The sequence below is a fragment of the Pleurodeles waltl genome, chromosome 8 (genome assembly GCF_031143425.1).
Source record: "Pleurodeles waltl isolate 20211129_DDA chromosome 8, aPleWal1.hap1.20221129, whole genome shotgun sequence".
Lineage (NCBI taxonomy): Eukaryota > Metazoa > Chordata > Amphibia > Caudata > Salamandridae > Pleurodeles > Pleurodeles waltl.
In genome coordinates, this window is record NC_090447.1 from 323,565,096 (window position 1) to 323,591,653 (window position 26,558).

Consider the following 26,558-nt stretch of genomic DNA (forward strand, 5'->3'; position numbering starts at 1 on the left):
GCCCCGTGAGCACTGCACATGGGACAGGCTGGTGTACAAGAGGCCTGAAGGGGTGGAATTCACTGCTAACAGCTCTCCTGAATGTGCCCATCTCGGAAGTGCTAAGCAGGGTGGGGCCTGGCTGACCAGATGGGTGCATTCAGGAGGACTCCGCGGGCCACGGAATTCCAGCTTCACGTTTGAATTTCACTGAGGTTTTTTCAACTCTGCTGAATTTCGGGAAGCCTCACTCCATTCACACCACCCAGGGCTAATATTATACTAGTTGTAATAGATGAATGGGCATTGATTGCTTCTGTCATTAAGGGCTGACTATGAACAACAGATGACTGGGCATTAAAAGAATTTGTAGGGTGGGGTTTCTTTATACTAGCAGAGACTGTGGAGACTGGAGCAACAACTGGTTGGGGAGGGTTCAGACTAGAGTTACCCTTAATTGCCTTTCCTTTGAAGAAATTAGTTATCTTTGGTTTGTGGCCTTGAAACTCAGCCTGTTTATTCCCTTTGTTTAGAATATCCTCTACCTTCTCAATCAAGTTGTCAATATCATCTAAAATGCACTTTTCAGGTGCATGCCTTTTTGAGGGCTTTGGCTCCCCCCAGCGCCCAGTAAAGAGTTTCCTATCTTCCTTTTACCTATAGTAATCGCTGTGTCACCTCATGTACTGAAGTATTTGACACATTACACCTTCCCAACAATGCTTAACATGCGTGTAAGGCCAAGGGGAGTGGCAGAGCCCCATGGCCTGTCTCTTCCTATCGCTTAGAGCAAAGGATGGACCCACCATTGGCCCGGGCCTTGCACTGGTATTTACGCATGTAGATAACCTCCTCTCCCATTTCAATATGATGCCATTGTTACCACAAGAAGGGCGTCTTCCTCTCCAGTAAATATAGTCAAGAAAGTGGTGACATTAGCCCACACATGAATGGTGACTTTTGCCTGAAATGCCATGGTAGGGCAGCATATGAATCGAAGTGTCCATTGGTTTACCGTGTCTGGGACCATGGTGATGGGTAGGCCAATGGTGGGGAGGCAATGGCATACAAGTAAGTGTGCCATTTGGTCCTCCGCTCTGTATCGACTAGCCTGGACTTCATTCTACAATATTCTTTCTTCACTTACACAGGTGAGCTACTCCCCATGTGTTCCCAAAGGGTAAGAGGCATCTTTAGTTTTAGTTCAGGTTCGCTTAAATGTAATTATAATGGAGGATGATCTACAGCTTTTCCTGGAGACCATCGAGTATAGTACATTGTGCACACATAATGTATAACTGTGTACACACCAACTGTGTACACACCAAAATGAATGTTAAATGCCCACTATTACGAATAAGCATGATAATGAAGTGTACATGCCAAGACACAGCAATAAAAACTCAGTTCTTGACACAGGAAGAGTGATTTCCATATGCCTTCAATTTATAACATTTATGTTGAAAGTTTTGTCTGTTTTTAATCTTAGGTCACACAGGGCACCATTTCTGGTTTCCTGAATGTGGGGAAGCAGAGGTTGATATTACAAACACCAGGGTACATTTTTTGACAACAGATGAGGGTCAATGAGGTTGTGCTTTCCTCTCCCAAAGCACTGCAAGGCAAACTGATGCTTTGCAGCTGTGTTATTTTCTTTGAATCTGGCACCCCTGCTGGCTTTTCTATGCACATCATTCATATTTGGGTGTTGGAGGACTTCTTGCTCTTTCTAGGCTTGTGCTCTTGTTCCACAGTGAATTAAAATACTGTTACATTCACATCCATCCATGGTGGAAAATATACATTTCTTGCTGCGTGGGGCCTTCTTTGACTTTACATGAATACCTGTAGGTCTGAACCTCACACTGTTCTCTGGGAAGTGTGGATCTAGTGAAGGGGATGGCCTTCACAGTTACAGATGCCCTTCCCAGTAGAATGCAGCTGCAGGCATTCCAGTCACTGCAAGCACATCACCTCAGTCTCCATCAAGAAATGGATCATGCTTATGCACCCCGGTCCTCTGTTCATGAGGATACCTGTCAATGCACATTTCTTCACATGGTGGAGCCCCCTCTTCTGCATGTACTTATGTTTTTAGATCAACTCCAACTGGTAGGATTTACAGCGGCAGCTGCAGGCAACAAGTGCCCTAGCATAAGGAAAAGTAACAACAATTATATTCTTTAATTATAAGTTATTTTTCAAAGTGTGGAGTGTTTCTATAAATAGGATGTGATACAATGAATGTGCATGGAAGGTAATTAGTATTTGAAAGATCAGTGACGAATGATAGCTTGCTCAACACATTGAACTGCTAAGGTGAGCTGATATTTCACAGCTCTCAAAGTAAAAAATAACTTATTTTTCCCACATAGGGATGGGTGATAGAGATAAAAAGAGACATGTACTAAAGCTAGCAACACTTGATGGATAGAGCTGAAACTTTTCAAACACTCAACCCAAGTCACAGATATGGGTTTAATACATCATTCTTTTGCTCACCATACCACACCAGTTTGGACCCAGTCATATGCAAATCCGTCTTGACCCTACTCCTCATGGTCCATCCCAAACTACCAGGCCAAGTCCTCCATGGACTGGAAGCAAGCATCCTTGGACTGGTTTCGAGGTGTCAGCCCTCTTAAGCCAGGCGAGCTTAAAGTCCAGTGGCACAGTGATCAAGGGACCCATGTCTGGGCAGATCCTGGCACCTGAGGGCGAACATAGCACCACAACAAGATGATTGACAGAGTGCTGAAACTTTTCAAACACTCTCCCCCAGTCACAGATCTCTGTTGAATCCATTGTTCTTTTGTTCACCGTGCCATCCCAGTTTGGACCCAGCCATATGCAAATCAGTCTTGACCCTGATCCCCATGGGAACAGTCGAGCCTGAACTGCCAGGCCTTGTCCGCCCTGGACAGGAATTCTGGGACCGGTTTTGGGGTATCACCCCTCATCAACCAGGCTAGCTTGATTCCAGTGGCACAGTGGGCAACGGACCCACAGCTGGGTATACCGTGGCCACTTAGGGCAAACATAGCAACACAACAAGATGAAGGATGGAGTGCACAAAATTTCAAACACTCACCCCCAGTCTCACATCTGGGTTTATTCCATGACTCTTTTGCTCACCGTGCCACCCCAGTTTGCACTAAAGCCGCCTGTACTGTATATGTCTGTGTAACTGAAGTTTACAATGCTGATGTATTAATTGCACATACCCGATGAGTCCGAGTGTGTCAGCAAAATCTGTTCCAAAGCTGACTGTGTTGTTCATTTTTTCTCTGTGTGAATAGAGCCTGTGCTATTCCTGTCATTAGTATATCTGCTATGGGTGTGTAAGAGGAACAATTGCATTGATGCTTTCTATGATGTAAATGTTCTATGTGTGAGGGAATCTTTGGGAGGGGCTCTTTCAGCAATGTGAAAATTCTGTATTATTGTTCTATTTGAAGGTATTTGTCACTGTAGCTACCCATCATGTGTATGTTGTGTGTGTGCTTGTCTCTGGAAGGAAGAGTAATGTTTTACTGCATGTGCACAACTTTGCTTTCACTGTATGTGTGATAGAAGCTATCTCTGCTGCTGTCAGCGCTATACATTTTTGTGTGCTCAAGAGGGTGAACCACTTAATTTCAAAGACAGAATATCAAATTAAGGAAATATCAAAGACAAAATATAGAAACCAAAATATCAAAAGGAAATCTACCTCCTCATCTCTGCACCTTGAACATATATATGCTTCAGGATTCAAGATGCTTTTATTTCTTTTAAATATTGATTACTAGACTGCTAAAAATGGCTTAGAGAATATCTAAATGAGAACAGATCATGAAAACTCTGTTTGAGGAAGGGGGTGACATGAGTCTGCCGGAACTATCCACCTCAAAAAACTGTGAGCTACCTTTCAATGTATTGATTAAGGAACTAGAGCAAGCAAAAACAATGGAGATCAACAAGCGGTAGGAGAAAGCTACATTACAAAAATACATTGAGTGTGGGAGAGTCCCTAGACGACTAAGGATCTTTATATTACCAACACTAAATGATATGGATCCGGACCTACTTAAACAATGGCAGTTAGACACAGAGGAATGTTCCATGAGATTGATGCAAACACTTATAACACAAGCAGAGCGCAAACTAGAAAGGACATTTCAAAGAATCAAAGACATCGAAATTCAATTGGAATCTGTACACATCACAGAAGAAATGAAAAATACAGTAGGAGAGATGGAGAAAAAACTAGCAAAACAAGAAGTGGAGATACAAATGAAAAAAGCAAAGAAATTTAACAGAGACAAAGTAAATTATTCCATGGGCAGGATATATACATTTGCAAAGCATTTTGATTCATTTTACAGTAAACAAACTATGGACAAAACTATTGAACAAGACGAGGCCCTCTCAAGCATTGAAATGTCTGATCCCGCTCGGGGGACAAGCTACCAACAGCAGTAGGAACAAAATTGGATTTTTCTAGAGAGGTCCACCTGTACAACATGGAAATGAGGAGGCGTGGGAGAGTAGTGCAAAACAAAACAGGGGCAAAAGCACAAGGAGGTCCCAGAGGAAGAGGAAAGGGCAAAAGATAAGAAGGAAGATAAAAGGCAAGAGTTTGATAGCGCAGGAAAACTTGGTGATCAATCTCTCCTAAAAAAACCTGATGATAACCAGGTGAAACTACTAAACAAGGGACTGAGTTTCTGTCCTATAGCAAATATGGACTTAGCGACTGCTAGAATTGACTTTTATAAGTTCTCCAGAAAATTGAAACTGATTTTATGCACAAAAAAACTAAGAGACAAGTAAAAATCACACCTCTGAGATTTCCACATTAAATACCACCGATATGGGATTTTTAAGAACTCTTTCAGATTTGGAGCATGAATCTGAGATGACATCAGAGGGACCAAATAACAAAGACTTATCTGACAATTAATTGTGTCAAACATTAGGATTATCAACAAATGCAACAACTTCTAATCAATGTAAACCAAAGTCACAGCTATGTCCTCATCTCCCCACTGGGAATAAAATAGATCTATTTCAAGAAGTAGTGATAGATGGGCTAACGAAGATGGCCTTGGGATCAAACAAACATAGATGTACTAATAACTAAAGAGGATTGGACAGCAATGAAAGATCTACGAGATGATGACACAATCATTATGAAATCATCAGACAAAGGAGGGAATATAGTGGGCATGGATTGCAAAGATTACATTAATGAAGCCAGGAGACAACTAGAAGAGAACAATAGTTACATCAAATTAGAAAGCAATCCCATGGAGGCACACACTGCAGAATACCATCAAAAACTACAGGTGTGGCTAGATAAGGGATTAATAGAATAGGAAGAATTCAGATACCTTAAAACTGACCATCCAATTATCCCCACAATATATTTTTTTACCCAAACTACATAAAATCAAATCCGGCCCACCAAGACTTCCTATTGTAAATTCCATAGGTTCACTACTTGAAAATACTTCCAGATTAGTGGATATCTTTCTGTTCCCCTATGTTCCAAGTTTTCCATCATACTTGAGGGACTCCATGGATTTTTTAAATAGAATTAACAACATATCATGGAAAAAGAACTACATAATGGCCATGATCGATTTACTCTCCCTTTACACCACAGTAAGGCATGAGGATGGTCTAGAAGCATCTGAATACTTTCTGAGATCAAGATCTATCAGCTTATTGGAAAATACTGAGATGCTATTAAAATTCTACAATATTGCTTGACACATAACATTTTCATTTTTGATGGAGAGTATCAGTTACAAAAAAGAGGAACAGCTATGGGAACTTCCTTTGAGCCAACGTATGCTAATCTAACAATGGAATGGTGGGAGGCAGAAACAGTATGGCAAAATAGAAATTAGGAAACATTGGAACATGTGATCCTGTCACAGTGTCCTTTCCTTGGGATCTGCAAGTTGCTGAACAAAAGGCCCACCTTCTGGCGTCACCCACTCAGAAAAATATTATAGCACAGAGTTATGATGAAGCCAGTCAGGGGGAAGGGAATTAGGATAGGGAACAGCAGGGAGAGAGATCTGAAAAGTAAAGGTTAGAACAAATATGCATTTACTCATTCATAGAAATTTAGCTCATCAATAGACTCTTGACTAAATGCGTCTCTGGGATATCAGATGGAGACCCCTTTTGAAATGAGGGCAAAGCCCCGTCTTTGAAACATGGAACAAGGGTAAACTACGACCTCAGAATGAAGAGATGGCAAGAACTTTGGACTACGATTATACTCAGAATATCAATCCTGTAACATCTATGCCTTCACTACATAAACCTTTGATCATGACTTAGAAAATATCAAAGAATTAAATATGCTTTCCACATCTTAAGCTTTTAAAAAAACAATGAAAACTATGATTTGCTTATCTCCAGAAATACTTTCACACTCAAAACAATAAATGCCAAATTGTTTTACTCATTGAACTTAAAGCGCTTTACTTAATAATACCAGGAAGCGCTTTTACTCACATAGCCTGAATCACTTAGATTGTTGTGCCAAGAACCTTTTACTCCTGTGATTTGAAGCACTTTGATTGTCGTGCCAAGATTGCTTTAAACCTGAGGACTGAAGCGCTTGAATTGCTGTGCCAAGAGCGCTTTACATCTGTGTACTAAAGCGCTTGAATTGTTGTGCCAAAAGCGCTTTACACTGAGAACTGAAGTGCCTGAATTGTCGTGCCAAGAGCACTTTAAATCTGTGAACTGAAGCGCTCGAATGGCTGTGACAAGAGCGATTTATATCTATGAACTGAAGCGCCTGAATTGACGTGCCTAGATCGCTTTACCTCTGTGAACTGAAGCACTTTAATTGCTGTGCCAAGAGCACTTTGCATCTGTGAACTGAGGTGCTTGAATTGCCGTGCCAAGAGCGCTTTACATCTGTGAACGAAATGCTTTGAATTGTTGTGCAAAAGAGCGCTTTACATCTGTGAACTGAAACGCTTTGAATTACTGTGCACAAAGGCGCTTTACATCTGTGACCGAAACTCTTTGAATTGCTGTGCAAAAGAGCTCTTTACATCTGTGAACTGACAGGAGCGCTTTACATCTGTGCTCTAAAATGCCTTTGATCATTCCACCAAGGCCGCTGTACTCTAGAAATTGAAAACGCGTTGCTCGTTATGCTAAGGGGTGCTTTACCTTTTGGAAGTAATGACTTCCTCCAAACTTGGATTCAGAAATGTCTTACCGCTATGAGTACGACCTACTCGTTTTTGAATGCACCATGGAATCAAGGATACTTTGGTTGGACGACACTCTGCCATTCAGGAACCCTGATCTTCTCCAAGTCTTTTAAAATAGTGAGCAACATGCTTGGGTGTGGCTGGGCTGTATAGGCCTGCCACACCCCAGGATGGCTGCTGCCTCTAAAAACATGGGAATTGTAGTCCCTTAATAGAATAGCACTGATAAGTGCATCTTGTCCACCAACGTCCTGATCCTGCAGCTCTATGAGCCTTGCCACAGGGCAGACGACGCTGATGGTCACCTTTGGAACAAGAGGGGAAGACAAGTGGTGCGCATAAGGCGCAGCAGATTCGAGCAGCGGAGTTTCGGGCGAGATCTGGACCGTGCCTGGCCTTCTTCCTGACATAACACCCCTCTCCCAAGTGCGGTCCAGGGCCAGGTTTATCAGGATGGAGGAGGTGAAATTGTCGCACCAAACGTGGTGCATGGACATGTCTTGCAGGTTCCCAAGAGTCATTTTACGGTTCGTATCCTTTCCAGGACACCAAGTACCAAAGGGAAGATCCTCTATATTTAGAGTCTAGAAGAGATTGCACCTCATACTCCCAATGACCTTGGACTAATAGAGGAGCAGGTTGTGTGACGCTTGAGGATGAAGCAGGTTTAGGAAGTGAAGTGTGAAACACCGGATGAATTTTTAAAGACAATGGTAATTTTAGCTTATATGTTACTGGGTTTACTTGTTGTATTACTTCACAGGGCCCTATGAATTTTGGATGAAACATATTTTTATTTTTGAATACAAAGAATTTTGTGGATGACCAAACTCTATCTTTGATTGTATACTGAGGACCAGGCTGGTGTTTTTTGTCATATTGCATTTTATATTTTTTCTTTGCTTGATGAAGATTAGTTTGTAATTGTGCATGTATCTTTTTCATGTGTGTTAGCATGTCCATGCCTGCTGGAGTGGTTTGAGTAGATGCAGGTAACGTAACTGGCAAAATGTGCGGATGATGCCCATATAAACCATAGAAAGGAGATGAGTTTATTGAAGAGTGGTGAGGTTTATTATAAGCCAGTTCTGCAAGACACAAAAGATCCAGCCATGTTGTAGGAGACTTTGTTGCATAGCATCGTAAATATTGGTTCAGAGTTTGGTTTAGTCTCTCTGTTTGACCATCCGTTTGTGGATGATAACTAGTAGATAAAGTCGAATCAATTTGTAGAGCCTTGCACCATTGTTGCCAAAAACGTGCAGAAAATTGTGTTCGTCTATCAGAGAGGATAACTCTTGGAAGTCCGTAAAGATGAACTATATTTTTTAAGATGATAGTCGCTAAGGTGTCGGAAGTTGGGAGACCTTTACAGGCAATGAAATGAGCATACTTGGTAAGACTGTCTACTATCACTAGAATGGTTGTAAATTGTTTTATTTGAGGAAGACCAGTAATAAAATCCATAGAGATATGTTTCCATGGATGACTGGGTACAGGTAAAGATATCAGTAGACTTTTGGGCTTGCTATTTTCGCTTTTGCATCTTGCACATACTTCACATGATTGTAGCATTTGCTTAAGGTTGTGAACGAATGAAGGCCATCAAAAATACCTTTTCATGAGTTCTATTGTTTTTTGAGGACCTGGGTGACCTGCCAGAGGATGCTATTGTAACCAATGAAATGCCGTCTCTCTTAAATCTTCAGTAGGCAGGAAAACTCAAGATTCATTTAGAGGTAAGTGTTGTTGAATCAACCTCTTTGTGTCTTGTAACCACTCTTGCCACTTAGTGATGTGAAAATGATTACAAATGAGATCGAAACATTTCTTGGCAGTTACTAAACACAACACTTTTGAAGGCGTTATAATAGGCATGGGTTTTTGTTCAGTAGGTGTGATTGAAGAATCTAATCTAGATAATGCATTGGCCTTACGATTATCTATTCCTGGTCTAAATTTCACTATGAAATCAAATTCTGCAAAGAATAGCATCCATCTTAGTTAGTCTGGCAGAACTCATAAATTGTACATTTCTATGATCAGAATATACAGTTATGTTGTGTTCCGCTCCCAGCAGATAATGTCTTCATTCTTTAAAAGCATTACGAATTGGTAGTAATTCTTTTTCTGCTATGGTGTAATTCTGTTCTGCTTCATTCACTTTTCTTGACGCATATGCTTTGGGGTGCAATTGACCAGTTTCTCGATGACATTGAGACAGGATGGCCCCAAGGCAACATCACATGCATCAGCTTCCACGATGAATGGTTCTTCCACATTAGGGTGAGCAAGAATGGGAGCGTTAGTAAAAGCCTTTTTTAAATCTTGAAATGCTTTCTCTGTCTCTTGGGACCAATTGAAGATGGCTTTTTTTCTTAGCATTTTGGTGATTGGTGCCACCGTTTGAGAGAAGTGATGGATGAAGCATCGATAAAAATGTGCAAAACCCAAAAAACATTGAATATCACGTAAAGATTTTGGTGTGGGCCATTTGGATACAGCTTGAATTTTTCTTTAAGTCATTTGCATGCCATCAGGTGTTAGAATGACTCCTAGAAATTCTACTTCTTTGGTATGGAATTCGCATTTACTTAGCTTACAAAACAAATTATGTTTTTGTAGAGTTTTTAATACTTTTTTAACATGTTCTTCATGTATATCTTCAGAATTTAAATAAATCAAAATATAATTAATATAAACGATGACAAAGATGTCTAGATATTCTCTCAGAACACCGTTTAAGAAATATTGAAAGGCTGCTGGGGCATTACACAGACCAAACAGAATCACTAAATACTCAGGGGGTCATTGCAACATTGGCGGTAAAAGCCGCTTACCGCCGTGCAGAAGACTGCCAACACACCGCCGCGGAAATCCGCCACAGCTATTAAGACCCACAGCACGGAATCCGCCAATATTCAGACACCCACACAAGTTCGCCACACCAAAGGTAAACCTCCACCGGCACGCCAACAGAAATACGCCCACACCATCACAACCCACGAATCCACGCGGCGGTCTTTCAACCGCGGTATTCCATTGGCAGTACACACCGCCGCGCTCAAAATACGAACACACATACAAAACACTGCCACATTGGACAAATCGACATACACACACCTGATACACATACACACACCACTCCCACACACCCAATACAATATAAAACACACACCCACAAACCCCTATGACCACAATTATGAGAAGGCAAGAGAGAGACACCACCATCAACAATATTAGCATCGACAGGCACACAACACCATCACCCACATAACTTCTATGGTGCTTGCATTCCTGTGTGGGACCTTGTGTGATGATGGTTTAGGGGGGTGTATGGGTATGTGCAGTGGCCATGCTTTAGTGATGGGTCTCCATGCTTTGTTGTTGCATGCAGGGCTTGGTTTTAGGATGTGTGGTTTGTGATGTTGGGACACTTGTGAGGAGGCCACCACAGAGCTTCCCCCCTCTGGAAACACCAGCACAGCACCCACCCAGTGGGCTCATACCTCAGTCCCCAGGACACGTCAATCATCAGTGTGTCCACCACTAAAAGGAACCCAGGCTAACCCACCACCCCAACAACAACAGGGACCTGGGGGCAGTGGTAGTGGGCACACTGTCCAGGGGACGGAGGCCCAGGAACACAGGGGAACTGGGAGGGCTACTGTGCGACATGGGGAAGGCAGGCCAAGGGAACCCACTCTCCACAAGGCTCTCTCCAACATCATGGGAGCTTACCACCACTCCGAGTAGACGATGGCAACGGTACTGGCCAAGTTTCAGGAGACCCAGCGCCTGCAGGAGGAACAGTATTTGGGCTTCAGGGAGGAACTCAGAGACACCAATTCCACCCTGGGTACCATCGCAGGGGTGCTGAAGGAAGTACTCAACACCAGGAGGGACACTGTGGCACTACAAGGGGCCCCTGACACTAGCCTGGATGATGAACTGCCCACCACCTCCACCGGCGCTAGTGGACAGGAGGCACCGCCACAGGACCACCACACCAGCACCCCACCCCCTGCAGAGGGAGAACCACCTCGCAAACGGTCCCTGAGATCCAGGACAAAGACAGAGAACGATGCCAAGACCCCCACCAAGAAATGAGACCACCCTGAATGTTATCCTTCTGTCCCACTTTGTCACCCTGTCCATCCTTAAACTGCCCCAGCTCCACTTCCTATGCCCATTTGGGCAATGAACCAGTGAGACTAATAGACTGGACTCCGCCATGGACATTCCTCCGCCATCACCCCTCACCATTTTGCTACCCCCTCCAATATTGAGCACTAAAATAAACACCCTTAAAGCACAAACCAATCTGGAGTCAGTCTGTGATTTCGGAATAGTGTATTAGCAATTACTGTGGCAAAAAGCTATTTCATTTGTAATGTCAACATACCTATGTCACACAGCTGCAGTCCATGAGGAATCAAAGCAGATGTCACACATTGGGACCCACATCTGTGAAATCGTTAGGGAAAGTGACAACTCAGTGACCATACACTGGGTAAAAACGACAGACAGTAGAGAGGTAGTAGTGTTAAAGTACATGTAGTAGGCAGGTTTGTATTCTTACCTGTGTTTCACTGGAAATATTGCTGGATCACTGAGTCCCTGTTGTCCATGTTTTCTTCTTCTGCTTCCTCGTCTTCACTGTCCACAGGCTCCACAGCTGCAACAACACCGCAATCTGGACCATCCTCCTGCAGAAAAGGCACCTGTCGTCGCAAAGCTAAGTTGTGAAGCATACAGCAGGCCATGATGATCTGGCACACCTTCTTTGGTGAGTAGAATAGGGATCCACCTGCCATATGGAGGCACCTGAACCTGGCCTTCAGGAGGCCGAAGGTCCGTTCGATCACCCTCCTAGTTCGCCCATGGGCCTCATTGCAGCGTTCCTCTGCCCTTGTCCTGGGATTCCTCACTGGGGTCAGTAGCCATGTCAGGTTGGGGTAACCAGAGTCACCTGCAAATGGCGAGGGACAACTGTTAGACACACACTAACCTGTAGGGATATCCCCAGACCCAGACAACCATTTCCACTGTCTTGCTTCCAGGTGCTCACCTAATAGCCACACACGATGCCTCTGGAGTTGACCCATCACATAAGGGATGCTGCTATTCCGCAGGATGTAGGCGTCATGCACTGAGCCAGGGAACTTGGCATTCACATGGGAGATGTGCTGGTCTGCCAAACATACCATCTGTACATTCATCGAATGATAACTCTTCCGGTTTCTGTACACCAGGTTCACTCCTGTGGGGGGGGGGGCAAAGCCACATGGGTCCCATCAATGGCACCTATGATGTTGGGGATATGTCCCAGGGCATAGAAATCACCTTTCACTGTATGCAAATCCTCCACCTGAGGGAAAACGATGCAGCTCTGCATGTGTTTCAGCAGGGCAGACAAAACACTCTGGACAACACGTTGGAAAACATAGGCTGGGACATCCCTGAGGCTATGGCCACTGTTGTTTGAAATGACCCACTTGCAAGGAAATGGAGCACTGACAGCACCTGCACTTGAGGGGGGATTCCTGTGGGATGGCGGATAGCTGATATCAGGTCTGGCTCCAGCTGGGTACACAGTTCCTGAATTGTGGCACGATCAAACCTGTAGGTGATGATTAAATGTCACTCCTCCATTGTCAACAGGTCCACCAGCGCTCGGTACACTGGAGGATTCCGCCATCTCCTCACATGTCCCAGCTGACGGTGCCTAGGAAGGACAACAGCGACCACAGAGTCAAGCAACTCAGAGGTATGTACCCACAGCTACACAGAACACGAAACATAATCCAAAAAGTTGTCTGTATGTGTGTTGAGTCCAGGCATAGGTATGTGTGAGGCAGTTGAAAATGAAGCCATGTGGGCCCCTGAAATGGCGGCTGCCTGACCTCTAAAGTGGGACAATGGGATGTGAGGTAACTGCGCTGGCGTTGTACACCGTCGCGGTAGGCGGTCGAAGACCGCGGCGCAATGCTGCATTGGTTAACATTGGACCCTATGGGTCCCAGGAGCCAATGACGAAGTGCGCCGGCGGTGATGATACGTACCACCGCGGATGTCACCGCCGCGGACGTGACCGCCATTTTCTATATGTTGAATCACTCGATACCTGATCTTCGACAGGAGAGGACCTATACTGCAAGTGCTGCTGTGACCTCGGTCTGGAAGAGACAATGGCTTGTGCGTCTGGGGAAAGGGCCCCTGCCTTCACTGCACAGGAGTTGGAGAAGCTCGTGGACGGGGTCCTCCCCCAGTTCACGCTACTCTACGGTCCTCCAGACCAACAGGTGAGTACACTGGGAGCAAGTTGTATGGGCTATGCCTGGGTGGAGAGGGCTGGTTGTAAGAAGGAAGGGGGCAGAGTTCAGCGAGCATGAAGGACTGTGAATGCATGTGCCACATGGCAAGGGTAGGGATGTGGACCACTCACTTTTACGGTGCAGTTGCTAATGACTTCTCTTCTCCCCCTGTACATGTCATGTAGGTCAGCGCCCACCAGAAGAAGGATATTTGGCGTGCCATCGCCAAGGACGTCCGGACCCTGGGGGTCCACCAGAGACGGAGCACCCATTGCCGGAACAGATGGGAGGACATTCGCCGCTGGAGCAAGAAGACGTCGGAGGCTGGGCTGGGGATGGCCTCCCAACGTGGGAGGGGTGCCCGTCGAACCATGACCCCCCTGATGTTCCGGATCCTGGCGGTGGCCTACCCTGAGTTGGATGGGCGCTTGAGGGCATCACAGCAGACACAAGGGGGTGAGTACAACATAATTCAGCGGACTTTGCGCGCAGTGAAGGTGTCTGGGTGGGGGAGGAGGGCTGTGGGTTTCCCTAGGCCAGGGCGAGTTCCGTAGGATAGGCCCCTCCGTAATGCAGGACATGTGGCACTCCACCCCACCTCTGTAGAGTGCCAAGTACAGGTATACATGCCCTTGTGTCATCTATGTATGCTGATGTCCACCATAGCCATGTAGGCCATATCCCAGGAACTGCATCAATAGAGCCCAACAGCGCGGCGTAGTGCAGGGTGCTGCTGTGTCTGTATTGTCCGCCAACGGTAGCGGTAAGCCATGCACTCAACCTGTCTTTCTTCTGTCGTTCCCCCCCTTTTTGTGCTCTCCCTGTTCTTTTGTGCATCAGCATCATCAGGCGGAGGTACAGTGGCACCGGAGCATGAGGGAGCTGCATTCCACATGGCCATGGAGGGCCACAACACGGACTCTGAATACACCAGTGGGACGGAGGGTGAGGGGAGCTTCACGGCAGGGACAGGATCAGCAACCAGCGACACGGACTTGTCCTCCGATGGGAGCTCCCTTGTGGTGGTGGCAAAATGTGTGACCCCCACTTCTACAGGTACAGCCGCCACCACCCCTACCAGCACCGCCCTCCCAGCAGACCCTCAGCTTTCGCCCAGTGCCCGCTCACCAAGGAGGGTGGGCATCACCTTCGCCCCAGGCACCTCAGCCCCTGCCCCTGTCACCTCTGCTGCCCTCAGTGAGGAGGCCATTGACCTCCTCAGGTCACTCACTGTTGGGCAGTCTACCATTGTGAATGCCATCCAGGGTGTAGAAAGGGAGTTGCAACACAGTAATGCATTCCTGGAGGGCATTCATTCTGGTCAGGCTGCCCTTCATCGAACCCTGCAATCTCTGGCCTCAGCACTGATGGCAGCCATTGTCCCTGTCTCTAGCCTCCCCCCTCCAACTTCCTCCACCCAGACCCAATCCCCTGTACCCCAGCCTATCCCAAGCACACCTTCAGACCAGCATGCACACACCTCACCACACAAGGGAAGCTCAGGCAAACATAAGCACCACACATTCCACAGGCACTCACGCAAGCATCACACACATACAGACACAGCAACATCCACTGCCTCCACTGTGTCCCCCTCCTCCTTGTCTCCCTCCTCCCTCCCAGTGTCGTCTACACTCTCACCTGCATGCACTACCACTACAGCCACTATGTCCCGCACCAGCACACCCACCACCACACCCGCTCACCTGCACTCACCATCCCACTACCATTTACACGTCCCCTGTGTCCTCTCCCAGTGTGTCTGTGACGCCCCCTCCCAAAGTACACAAACGTGGGCACATACCCACCCAACATCCATCCACCTCACGATAGCCTCCAGCGCATGCACCTGCACCCAAATCAACAAAAGTTACACCTCCTACAACCACCTCCTCTTCCTCCACTCCCACACCCCCTCCAGCTACCCGTCCCAGTGTTCGTCAGAAACTTTTCCTGAGCAACCTTGATCTCTTTCCCACCCCCGTCCAATTCTTAGGTCCTGTACTAGCACCTCAGCCAAAAAATCTCCGGTACCAATGGTGCCTGTTAGAGGTATGCGGAGTGCACCGGGCACCAGGGCAGCCAGTGTGACACGGAGCCACAGCACAGCCAGTCCCCCCCCTGTGAAGCACCAGAAGTTGGACAGTGCCCAACGGGATAGGGGGAAGACTCCAGCCAGCAAAGCCGCTCACAAGGGTCCCGGGGGGACTGTCCACTCAGCTGTGACTCCTCCCAAGGTGGGGAAGGGGCAGAAGAAAGCACCAAAGTCTGGGAAGAGCAGCAAGGCGGAGAAGCCCGCCATCATCCCCGCTGCCCAGGAGGCCACCGCCAGCCCCATCGTCACTGGCCAGGAGGCCACCGCCAGAGTCAGTGCCCAGGAGGGCAGTCCCATCCCCGCTGGCCAGGAGACCACCGCCAGAGTCAGTGCCCAGGAGGGCAGTCCCATCCCCGCTGGCCAGGAGGCCACCACCAGAGTCAGTGCCCAGGAGGGCAGTCCCATTGTCACTGGCCAGGAGGCCACCTCCAGAGTCAGTGCCCAGGAGGGCAGTCCCATTGTCACTGGCCAGGAGGCCACCGCCAGAGTCAGTGCCCAGGAGGGCCCCGGCAGCCACAGCCCCGCTGGGCAATGAGGGACCGCCATGGCAAACACCGCTGCACAGGTCAGAGACAGCAAAGTCAAGCACCGCTGAACAGGGCAAGCACTGCTGAACAGGGCAAAGACCGCCATGGCATGTACCGCTGAACAGGTCAGAGACAGCAAAGTCAAGCACCGCTGAACAGGGCAAGCACTGCTGAACAGGGCAAATACCGCCATGGCATGCACTGCTGAACAGGTCAGAGACAGCAAAGTCAAGCACCGCTGAACAGGGAAAGCACTGCTGAACAGGGCAAATACCGCCATGGCATGCACCGCTGAACAGGTCAGAGACAGCAAAGTCATGCACCACTGAACAGGGCAAGCACCGCTGAACAGGGCAAAGACCGCCATGGCATGCACCGCTGAACAGGTCAGAGACAGCAAAGTCAAGCACCACTGAACAGGGCAAGCACCGCTGAACAGGGCAAAGACCGCCATAGCAAGCACCGCTGAACAGGGCAAGCACCGCCAACTCAAGCACCGCTAGCCCATGTGCGGCAGGGGCAGTGACGGAACTGGGACCGTCACGGGGAGAGTGATGCACTCTGGGCACCAGTCCCTCTCCAGAACCAATGGAGAACAGCATCCACTCCGTCTGTCCTTAACAGGATGAAGCACTCTGGGTACCAGTCCCCCTCCAGAACCAGTGGAGAATAGCATCCACTCCGTCTGTCCTTAACAGGATGAAGCACTCTGGGCACCAGTCCCCCTCCAGAACCAGTAGAGAACAGCATCCACTCCGTCTGTCCTTAACAGGATGAAGCACTCTGGGCACCAGTCCCCCTCCAGAACCAGTGGAGACTGCTATCGACTTGAGAGACTGTGGCTTTGCACTCCCCAGGATTGAACAGTGGGCAAGCCACTCACTGTAGAGACTTGAGAGACTGTGGCTTTGCACTCCCCAGGATTGAACAGTGGGCAAGCCAACCACCATAGAGACTTGAGAGACTGTGGCTTTGCACTCCCCAGGATGTGGCAGTGGGCAACCCACACACTGTAGTGACTTGAGAGACTGTGGCTTTGCACTCCCCAGGATTGAACAGTGGGCAAGCCACCCACTGTAGAGACTTGAGAGACTGTGGCTTTGCACTCCCCAGGATTGAACAGTGGGCAAGCCACCCACTGTAGAGACTTGAGAGACTGTGGCTTTGCACTCCCCAGGATTGAACAGTGGGCAACCCACCCACTGTAGAGACTTGAGAGACTGTGGCTTTGCACTCCCCAGGATTGAAGAGTGGGCAAGCCACCCACTGTAGAGACTTGGGAGACTGTGGCTTTGCACTCCCCAGGATATGGCAGTGGGCAACCCACCCACTGTAGTGACTTGAGAGACTGTGGCTTTGCACTCCCCAGGATATGGCAGTGGGCAACCCACCCACTGTAGTGACTTGAGAGACTGTGGATTTGCACTCCCCAGGATTGAACAGTGGTCAACCCACCCACTGTAGAGACTTGAGAGACTGTGGCTTTGCACTCCCTAGGATTGAACAGTGGGCAAGCCACCCACTGTAGAGACTTGGGAGACTGTGGCTTTGCACTCCCCAGGATATGGCAGTGGGCAACCCACCCAGTGTAGTGACTTGAGAAACTGTGGCTTTGCACTCCCCAGGATTGAACAGTGGGCAACCCACCCACTGTAGAGACTTGAGAGACTGTGGCTTTGCACTCCCCAGGATTGAACAGTGGGCAAGCCACCCACTGTAGAGACTTCAGAGACTGTGGCTTTGCATTCCCCAGGATATGGCAGTGGGCAACCCACCCACTGTAGTGACTTGAGAGACTGTGGCTTTGCACTCCCCAGGATTGAACAGTGGGCAACCCACCCCCTGTAGAGACTTGAGAGACTGTGGCTTTGCACTCCCCAGGATATGGCAGTGGGCAACCCACCCACTGTAGTGACTTGAGAGACTGTGGCTTTGCACTCCCCAGGATACATCAATGGGCATGGAGCCCCCTCGTGGATCTGGCGTGGTGCTGTCATCCGGCTGAGGTGCCCCCCTTCCCCCTGAGGTGCCTGTTGTATTTCTATCTAATGCCCCAGCAGTGTTCTCTCCGTTTTGCTCAGGTATCGTGTGTGGGCCTCGCACATGCATTTTGGGCCCAGTGTTCCATAGACATTGAATGGTGCATTACCTGCACTACTAATTGTGATGTATATTTTGTTTAATGTGTATATATATCTGTGTATATTTGGTTACTGTATTTTGATATATTACAATGGTTGCACTCATTTCCTTTTGTGTTTGCATTCTTCAAGGGGGTTTGGGGATTGTTACTGTAATGTTTGGATATGCATTGGTGTCTGTGTTGTAGTGGGTGAGGGTCGGGGTGGGGGTGGGGGTGTTGCGTGTGTGTGTCCCTGACTTTTGCCTCCCCCCTCCCCTATGTCGTAGGTGCAGTACTCACTGTTGTCTTCGGCGCTGGTGTTGCTGATGATCGTACAGAAGCAGGAAGACTATTGCAGGGAGTATTTGGAGTTCCAGTTCCATGGTGTCCTCCTTCCTTCTGGAGTGTGTAGAGGTGAGCGTTTTCCCATTGAAATGTCTGTTTCTGCCGTGTTTTTATCCACTGTGAACCCGCCCCGTAAAAGGTGGCGGATTGGTAGGTTGTGATACTTTGTCTCCCGTCTGTCTGTTGGCGGTGACCGCCGCGCTGTTTGTCTGTACCGCTGTGGCGGTCGGAGTGTTAAAGTGGCTGTCTTTGTTGGCGGTTTCCGCCATGGTCATAATTCCCTTTTTTTTCCGCCAGCCTGTTGGCGGTCTTACCGCCACTTTAACACCGTCCGCCAGGGTTGTAATGACCACCATAGTGATTGCGCATCTGTCAAAAACCTGTACGAATTCTTCTGCAAAACGACGCCAGTTATATAAGAGAAGACTGTCTAATCGGACTAATGGCACTGCCCAAGTAGCTGCATCACCATTCAGATATGATTTAAGGAATGCAACTCTAGATTGTGCATCCGGAAAGGCACTAGGCCAACACGTAAATTGTAGTTCCACCTGTGTCAGAAAAATGTGAACCTTATTGGGGTCCCCAGAAAACCTCTCTGGTGCAGCTAAAGGAATCTGTGTTGGCACATTCACAGCTATGTTAGTAGGTGCGGGAGGCGTAGGATGAGACTCAGGTTCAGAACCATCCACCTTACACTGTAACTGAGTTAGTTTATCACTAACTCAGCTGTAACATTTTTTGAGTCTGTCAAATTCCTTTGCATCTGAGTAACTACTTGCATGAGGGTATCTAGGGTGGCCATTTTGTGCAGCTCCCGTACAGACCAAGAGGAAAGTATAAAACTCGTGGGCTCACTATTCTGTCACAGTGTCCTTTCCTCGGGATCTGCACATCGCTGAACAAAAGGCCCACCTTCCGGAGTCATCAACTCAGAAAGCTATTTTTAGCACAGAGTTACGATGAAGCCAGTCGGGGGGAAGGGAATTAGGGTAGGGAACAGCAGGGAGAGAGATCTGAAAAGTAAAGGTTAGAACAAATATGCGTTTACTCATTCTTAGAAATGTAACTCATCAATAGACTCTTGACTAAATGCGTCTCCAAGATATCAGATGGAGACCCCTTTTGAAATGAGGGCAAAGCCCCGTCTTTGAAACATGGAAAAAGGCTAAACTACAACCTCAAAATCAAGAGATGGCAAGAACTTTGGACTACGATTGTACTCAGAAAATCAATCTTGTAACATCTATGCCTTCACAACATAAACCTTTGATCACGACTTAGAAAATATCAAAGAATTAAATATGCTTTCCACATCTTAAGCTTTTAAAAAAACAATGAAAACCATGATTTGCTTCTCTCCAGAAATAGTTTCACATTCACAACAATAAATGCCAAAAGGTTTTACTCATTGAACTTGAAGCGCTTTACTTAATAATACCAGGAAGCGCTTTTACTCAAGTAGCCTGAATCACTTAGATTGTTGTGTCAAGAACCTTTTACTCCTGTGAATTAAAGTGCTTTGATTGTCGTGCCAAGAGCGCTTTAAACCTGAGGACTGAAGCGCTTGAATTGCTGTGCCAAGAGCGCTTTGCATCTGTGAACTGAAGTGCTTGAATTGCCGTGCCAAGAGCGTTTTACATCTCTGAACTGATGCACCTGAATTGTCGTGCCAAGAACGCTTTACATCTGTGAACTGAAACGCTTTGAATTGCTGTGTACAAAAGCGCTTTACATCTGTGAACCAAACGCTTTGAATTGCTGTGCAAAAGAGTGCTTTACATCTGTGAACTGAAACGCTTTGAATTGCTGTGCACAAGAGCGCTTTACATCTGTGCTCTGAAATGCCTTTGATCATTGCGCCAAGGCTGCTGTACTCTAGAAACAAACTGAAAACGTGTTGCTCGTTATGCTAAGGGGCGCTTTACCTTTTGGAAGTAATGACTTCCTCCAAACATGGATTCAGCACGGCCTTACCGCTACGATTAAAATCTACTCGTTTTTTAAAGCACCATGGAATCAAGGATACTTTGGTTGGACGACACTCTGCCATTCAGGAACCCTGCTCTTCTCCAGAGAAACCCCCACGAGGTATGGCTGCATCAAAGTCTTCAAAGTAGTGAGCAATGTGCTTGGGTGTGGCTGGGCTTTATAGGCCTGCCACACCGCAAGATGGCTGCTGCCTCTAAAAACATGGATATTGTAGTCCCTTCATAGAATAGCATTGATAAGTGCATCTTGTCCACCAATGTCCTGAACCTGCAGCTCTATGAGCTTTGCCACAGGGCAGATGACGCTGATGGTCACCTATGGAACAAGAGGGGATGACAAGTGGTGCGCATAAAGCGCCGCAGAGTCACGCAGCGGAGTTTCAGGCGAGACCTGGACTGGGCCTGCCCTTATTCTTGACAGATCCGATGGCTATGGTACATCGATGATCTTTTTAAGCTTGAGCCTGCGTTGCATGCGCTTGCGCATGCGTATCGCAGCGAGACGCTTTAGTGCTTAGAAAAGGGCTCGGAGCCCTGTCGACGTTACGTCAGTGTTTTTCATTGGTTCGCGGGCTTGCCTAATAAAACTTGCTTGCTTTCATTAGTGGAAGGCATGCATACGTCATGCCTTTTCCGGTGGCTAGCCCTCCTCGAGTGCATCGACCAAGTACATAAAACATGCGAGGCTCACTGTTTTCTGTCCGGCTCGTGGACTACTTTTTCTCTAATTTACTAGTGCGATTTCGTTTGGCAGAAGTTGAGCGCTTTACAGAGTTAATTGCAATTTTTCGGGTTACGTACATAAATGCACTTTTGCCAATAGGTGAAAAGTCGGATGAGGAGTTTACAACGCTATCAGCTCTAACATGAGCAAACGCGAGACCCGTTGCATTGCAAATGCTTGTTTTAATATGGGAAGGAGAACAGGAGGCTTTAGTAGACTTCATTGTGTCTCTTAATAATAACCCTCAGCATGTAGAATTCACCTATGAGGTTAGCACTACAGAGATCAATTATTTAGACATTGGGGTCTACATCAAAGATGAAACAGTATGCACGAAGATACACAGAAAAGCAACAAGTGTAAACAGCTTAATACATGCAAATGGTGAACATCCTAGAGCCCTCAAATGGAGTATTCCATATGGTGAATTTCTGAGAGTGAAACGCAACTGCTTAGAAGACATGGAATTAAATTAAAAACTCATATGGATGACGTGTATGAGAGGTTTAGTCAGAGAGGATTTCCCATATCAGTCTTAATTGATGCTATGGAAAGGGTAAAGAAGCGTAAGCAATATGAACTCTCGATACTGAAGCAGAAAACTAACCAGGCTGGATTAAGAGAGGATGAGATAATATATATCATGAGCTTTGACGCCACTAGCCAAGAAACCAAAGAATTGTTGAAAAACAATTAGAAACTGTTGCTATTAGATGAGACATCACAGAAAGTGTTGCCAAACTTCCCCCCTGGATCACTTGTAGGAAAGCAGAATCATTAGGCGACCAACGAACAAGAAGTTACATGACTCCTCAAAATAGATGAGGTCCCAGCTGGTTAAAACACAAGCAAGTGGGCTTCTGGAAATATACAAAATCCAAAGCATGCATGTGTGGAAAGAATATAACAGCATTTAAATTAAATGATAGCAGAATGATAAAATATCAAAGAGGGGATAAGCTGTGACACCTCATATGTGATCTATGTCTTAGAATGAGCCTGTGGCAAAAGAACTCAGGTTACGAAGAACGGAATCAAAATGGAATATCTTAATAGGAACCGATTGAGATGACAGAATTAATTGAACAAAAGAATGAACATATTGGATAGGAAATCATTGGAGAAGAAATCCAACCAGAATATAGTCAAACAATAAAAATCAAAAATAAGGAATTTCTTTACTTTTGTCAGACTGGGGGCACTTTATGAATATATAATACATTGAAATTTAAGATGGATATTCAATTAATTTTCATGATTGCAGAAAAAATCTCCTTTGAACAAAGCACTTGTAGCTTAAGAACATGTGATGCACTTGCACTTTATTCAACTAGGTGGAATTTCATAAACCGGTTACTTATTCTCATCATATGGTATCATTCATTCATGATGTATAGTGAATGAACCAATATGATCTTAGAAAAAATCTCCTTTGAAGTATGCACTTGCACTTTTGAAGATCTATGGGTATTTTAAGAATACGTTACACATTTCCACTTTATGTAACAAGGAGGAACCCCACAAAAGTTATTTTTTCTCACCTCATAAAACTAGTCAGAAATCTAATTTTAGAGGAGGAGATGGCAAGCTCAGTGTATAAAGAAGAGAATTAAATTGGACTATTTTAACAGGAACTAAGGGCAATATGTACGAACACTTTTTCCCATAGACACAGAAAGGGTAAAAAAACCTTTGCTACATCTGGCCCTAAGATTCTATGGGATTGAAATGCATATGTAGAATACTGTTTCAATCTGTTGGCATTTTCCTTCTGATTAATGCACTTGCACTTTCTATAATATGGGTATTTTAAAAACATGTGACACATATGTAATCAGTAGGAACTCTAAAAATATGTTACATTTGTTCACCTTAAGTAACAAGTCAGAACTCCATATATTTGTGACAGTCAAAAGTTTTTAAGAAGAATAAAAAGAAAAAAGAAAATCTATGAATTGAAATGATTAAGGTAATATGTTCCTTTTGAAATTATGGGGGTCATTACAACATTGGCGGTAAAAGCCGCTTACCGCCGTGCAGAAGGCCGCCAACACACCGCAGCGGCTGTGGAATTCCACCACAGCCATTATGACCCACAGCTTGGAATCCGCCAAAATCTAAACACCCACACAAGTCCGCCACACCAAAGGTCAGTGATAAACTGGCGATAACAAAACCTCCACCGTCACGCCAACAGGAATACGCCCACACTATCACGACCCACGAATCCACGCAACGGTCTTACAACCGTGGCATTCCATTGGCGGTACACACCACTGCGCTCAAAATAGACACACATTTACAAAACACTACCACATTGGATAATTCAAAATACACACACCTGATACACATACACACATCACTCCCACACACCCAATACACTATAAAACACACACCCACATCACCCACAAACCCCTACGACAACAATTGCGACAGAAGGCCAGAGAGAGACACCACCAGAAAGAACAATAGCATCCACAGGCACGCAACACCATCACTCACACAACATCCACGCACCTCACACAACACACCTCTAAATATCACCCCACACATCACAACACACCACCCCATGGCACTGCAAAGACACCCCAGGTTTTCTGAGGAGGAGCTCAGGGTTATGGTGGAGGAAATCATCCGGGTACAGCCACAGCTATTCGGATCACAGGTGCAGCACACCACCATAGCTAGGAAGATGGAGTTATGGCGCAGAATCGTGGACAGGGTCAACGCAGTGGGACAGCACCCAAGAACTAGGTATGACATCAGGAAGAGGTGGAACGACCTACGGGGGAAGGTGCCTTCTGTGGTCTCAAGACACCAGATTGCGGTTCAGAAGACTGGCGGCGGACCCGCACCTCCTCCCCCAGAACTCACAACATGGGAGGAGCAGGTCTTAGCTATACTGCATCCTGAGGGCCTCACAGGAGTAGCTGGATGAATGGACTCTGGTAAGTCTGGTAAGACCTTTAACTACTTCATCCCCCACCCAGGTGCATGCTATCACATACCCTCGCCCTCACCCCCATCACTCCAACTCCTCACATATGTCCCAATATCACAAACCACACATCCCAAACCCAAGCCCTGCATGTAACACCAAAGCATGGACACCCATCACCAAAGCATGTCCACTGCACATACCCATACACCCCCCTAAACCATTATCACAGAAGGTCCCACACAAGAATGGAAGCACTGGGGTACAGGGTGACCCACCCATTGCACACCATGGCACACACAGATGCAATAATCATGCCTTTACACCCCTGCAGGACCCCTACCCAACGTCACCGGACAGGAGGGTCCACTCCACCCACAGAAGAGGCCCACAGTGATGACAGCAGCTCTGTCCAACTGGATCTAGATGACCAGCCCGGCCCATCTGGGACCTCAGGACAGTCAATCAATCAATCAATCAATCAGAGAACTTATTAAGCGCACTATGTACCCGTCAGGGTTTCGAGGCGCTGAGGGGGGGGGGGGAAGGGAGCTGCTAGCGTTCGAAGAGCCAAGTCTTGAGGAGTCTCCTGAAGGTGAGGAGGTCCTGGGTCTGGCGTAGCGAGGTGGGGAGAGAGTTCCAGGTCTTGGCGGCGAGGAAGGAGAAGGATCTGCCGCCAGAGGTCTTGTGCTGGATTCGGGGGACGATGGCGAGGGCGAGGTTGGCAGAGCGGAGTTGACGTGTGGGGACGTAAAAGTTGAGTCTGGTGTTGAGGTAAGTGGGTCCGGTGTCGTGTAGAGCCTTGTGAGCGTGGATGAGGAGTTTGAAGGTGATCCTTTTTTCCACGGGGAGCCAGTGGAGGTCTTTCAGGTGGGGGGAGATGTGGCATCGGCGGGGTATGTCGAGGATCAGGCGGGCAGATGCGTTCTGGATGCGCTGGAGTCGTTTGATGTCTTTTGTTGGGATGCCTGTGTAGAGTGCGTTGCCGTAGTCAAGTCTGCTACTGACGAGGGCTTGAGTTACCGTCTTTCTGGTTCATATTGGAATCCACTTGAAGATTCTGCGGAGCATTCGGAGGGTGTTGTAACAGGAAGAGGAGACGGCGTTGACCTGTTTGGACATGGTGAGAGCGGAGTCGAGGATGAATCCGAGGTTTCTTGCGTGGTTGGCTGGGGTGGGAGGGGGTCCGAGTGCAGTGGGCCACCAGGAGTCGTTCCAGGCCGAGGGGGAGCGTCCGAGGATGAGGACTTCCGTCTTGTCGGAGTTGAGCTTCAGGCGGCTGTTGTTCATCCACTCGGCGATGGATTTTAGTCCCTCGTGGAGGTTGGTTTTGGCGGTGAGAGGGTCTTTGGTCAGGGAGAGGACGAGCTGGGTGTCGTCGGCGTAGGAGATGATGCTGAGGTTGTGTTGACGGGCCCCTTTTGCAAGGGGGGCCATGTAGACGTTGAACAACGTTGGACTGAGAGAGGAGCCTTGGGGGACGCCGCAGATGAGGTTGGTGGCTTTGGAGTGGAAGGGGGAGAGCCGGACTCTCTGGGTTCTGTCGGAGAGGAAGGATGAGATCCAGTTGAGGGCTTTGTCTTGGATGCCGGCTTCGTGGAGACGGGCCAGTAGGGTGCGGTGGCAGACTGTGTCGAAGGCGGCTGATAGGTCGAGGAGGATGAGGGCTGAGGTTTCGCCGTTGTCTATTTGTTGTCTGATGTCATCAGTGGCGGCGAGGAGTGCGGTCTCGGTACTGTGGTTTCGTCTGAATCCAGATTGAGAGGGGTCTAGGATGGAGTTGGCTTCTAGGAAGTGGGCGAGCTGTGCGTTGGCGATCTTCTCGATGACTTTCGCTGGAAAAGGGAGGAGAGAGATCGGTCTGAAGTTTTTGAGATCGTTGGGGTCAGCCTTGGGTTTCTTGAGGAGGGGTTGGATTTCTGCGTGCTTCCAGCTGTCCGGGAAGGTGGCGGTGTTGAAGGAGAGGTTGATGATCTTGCGGAGTATGGGGGCGATGGTGGCGTCGGCTTTGTTGAATGCGTGATGTGGGCATGGGTCCGTGGGAGAGCCTGAGTGGATGGAATTCATGGTTGTTAGGGTTTCGGCGTCGTCCACTTGGGTCCAGGCGGTGAGGCGGCAGGCGTGGGCGTCGTCGTCAGGGGTGGGGTCTGGCGGAGGAGCGGTGTTGAAACTGTCGTGGATGGCTGCGATTTTCTGGTGGAAGAAGGTGGAGAGGTCGTCGCAGAGTTTCTGGGAGGGTGGGACGTCGTTGATGTTGGCGTTAGGGTTGGAGAGTTCCTTCACGATGC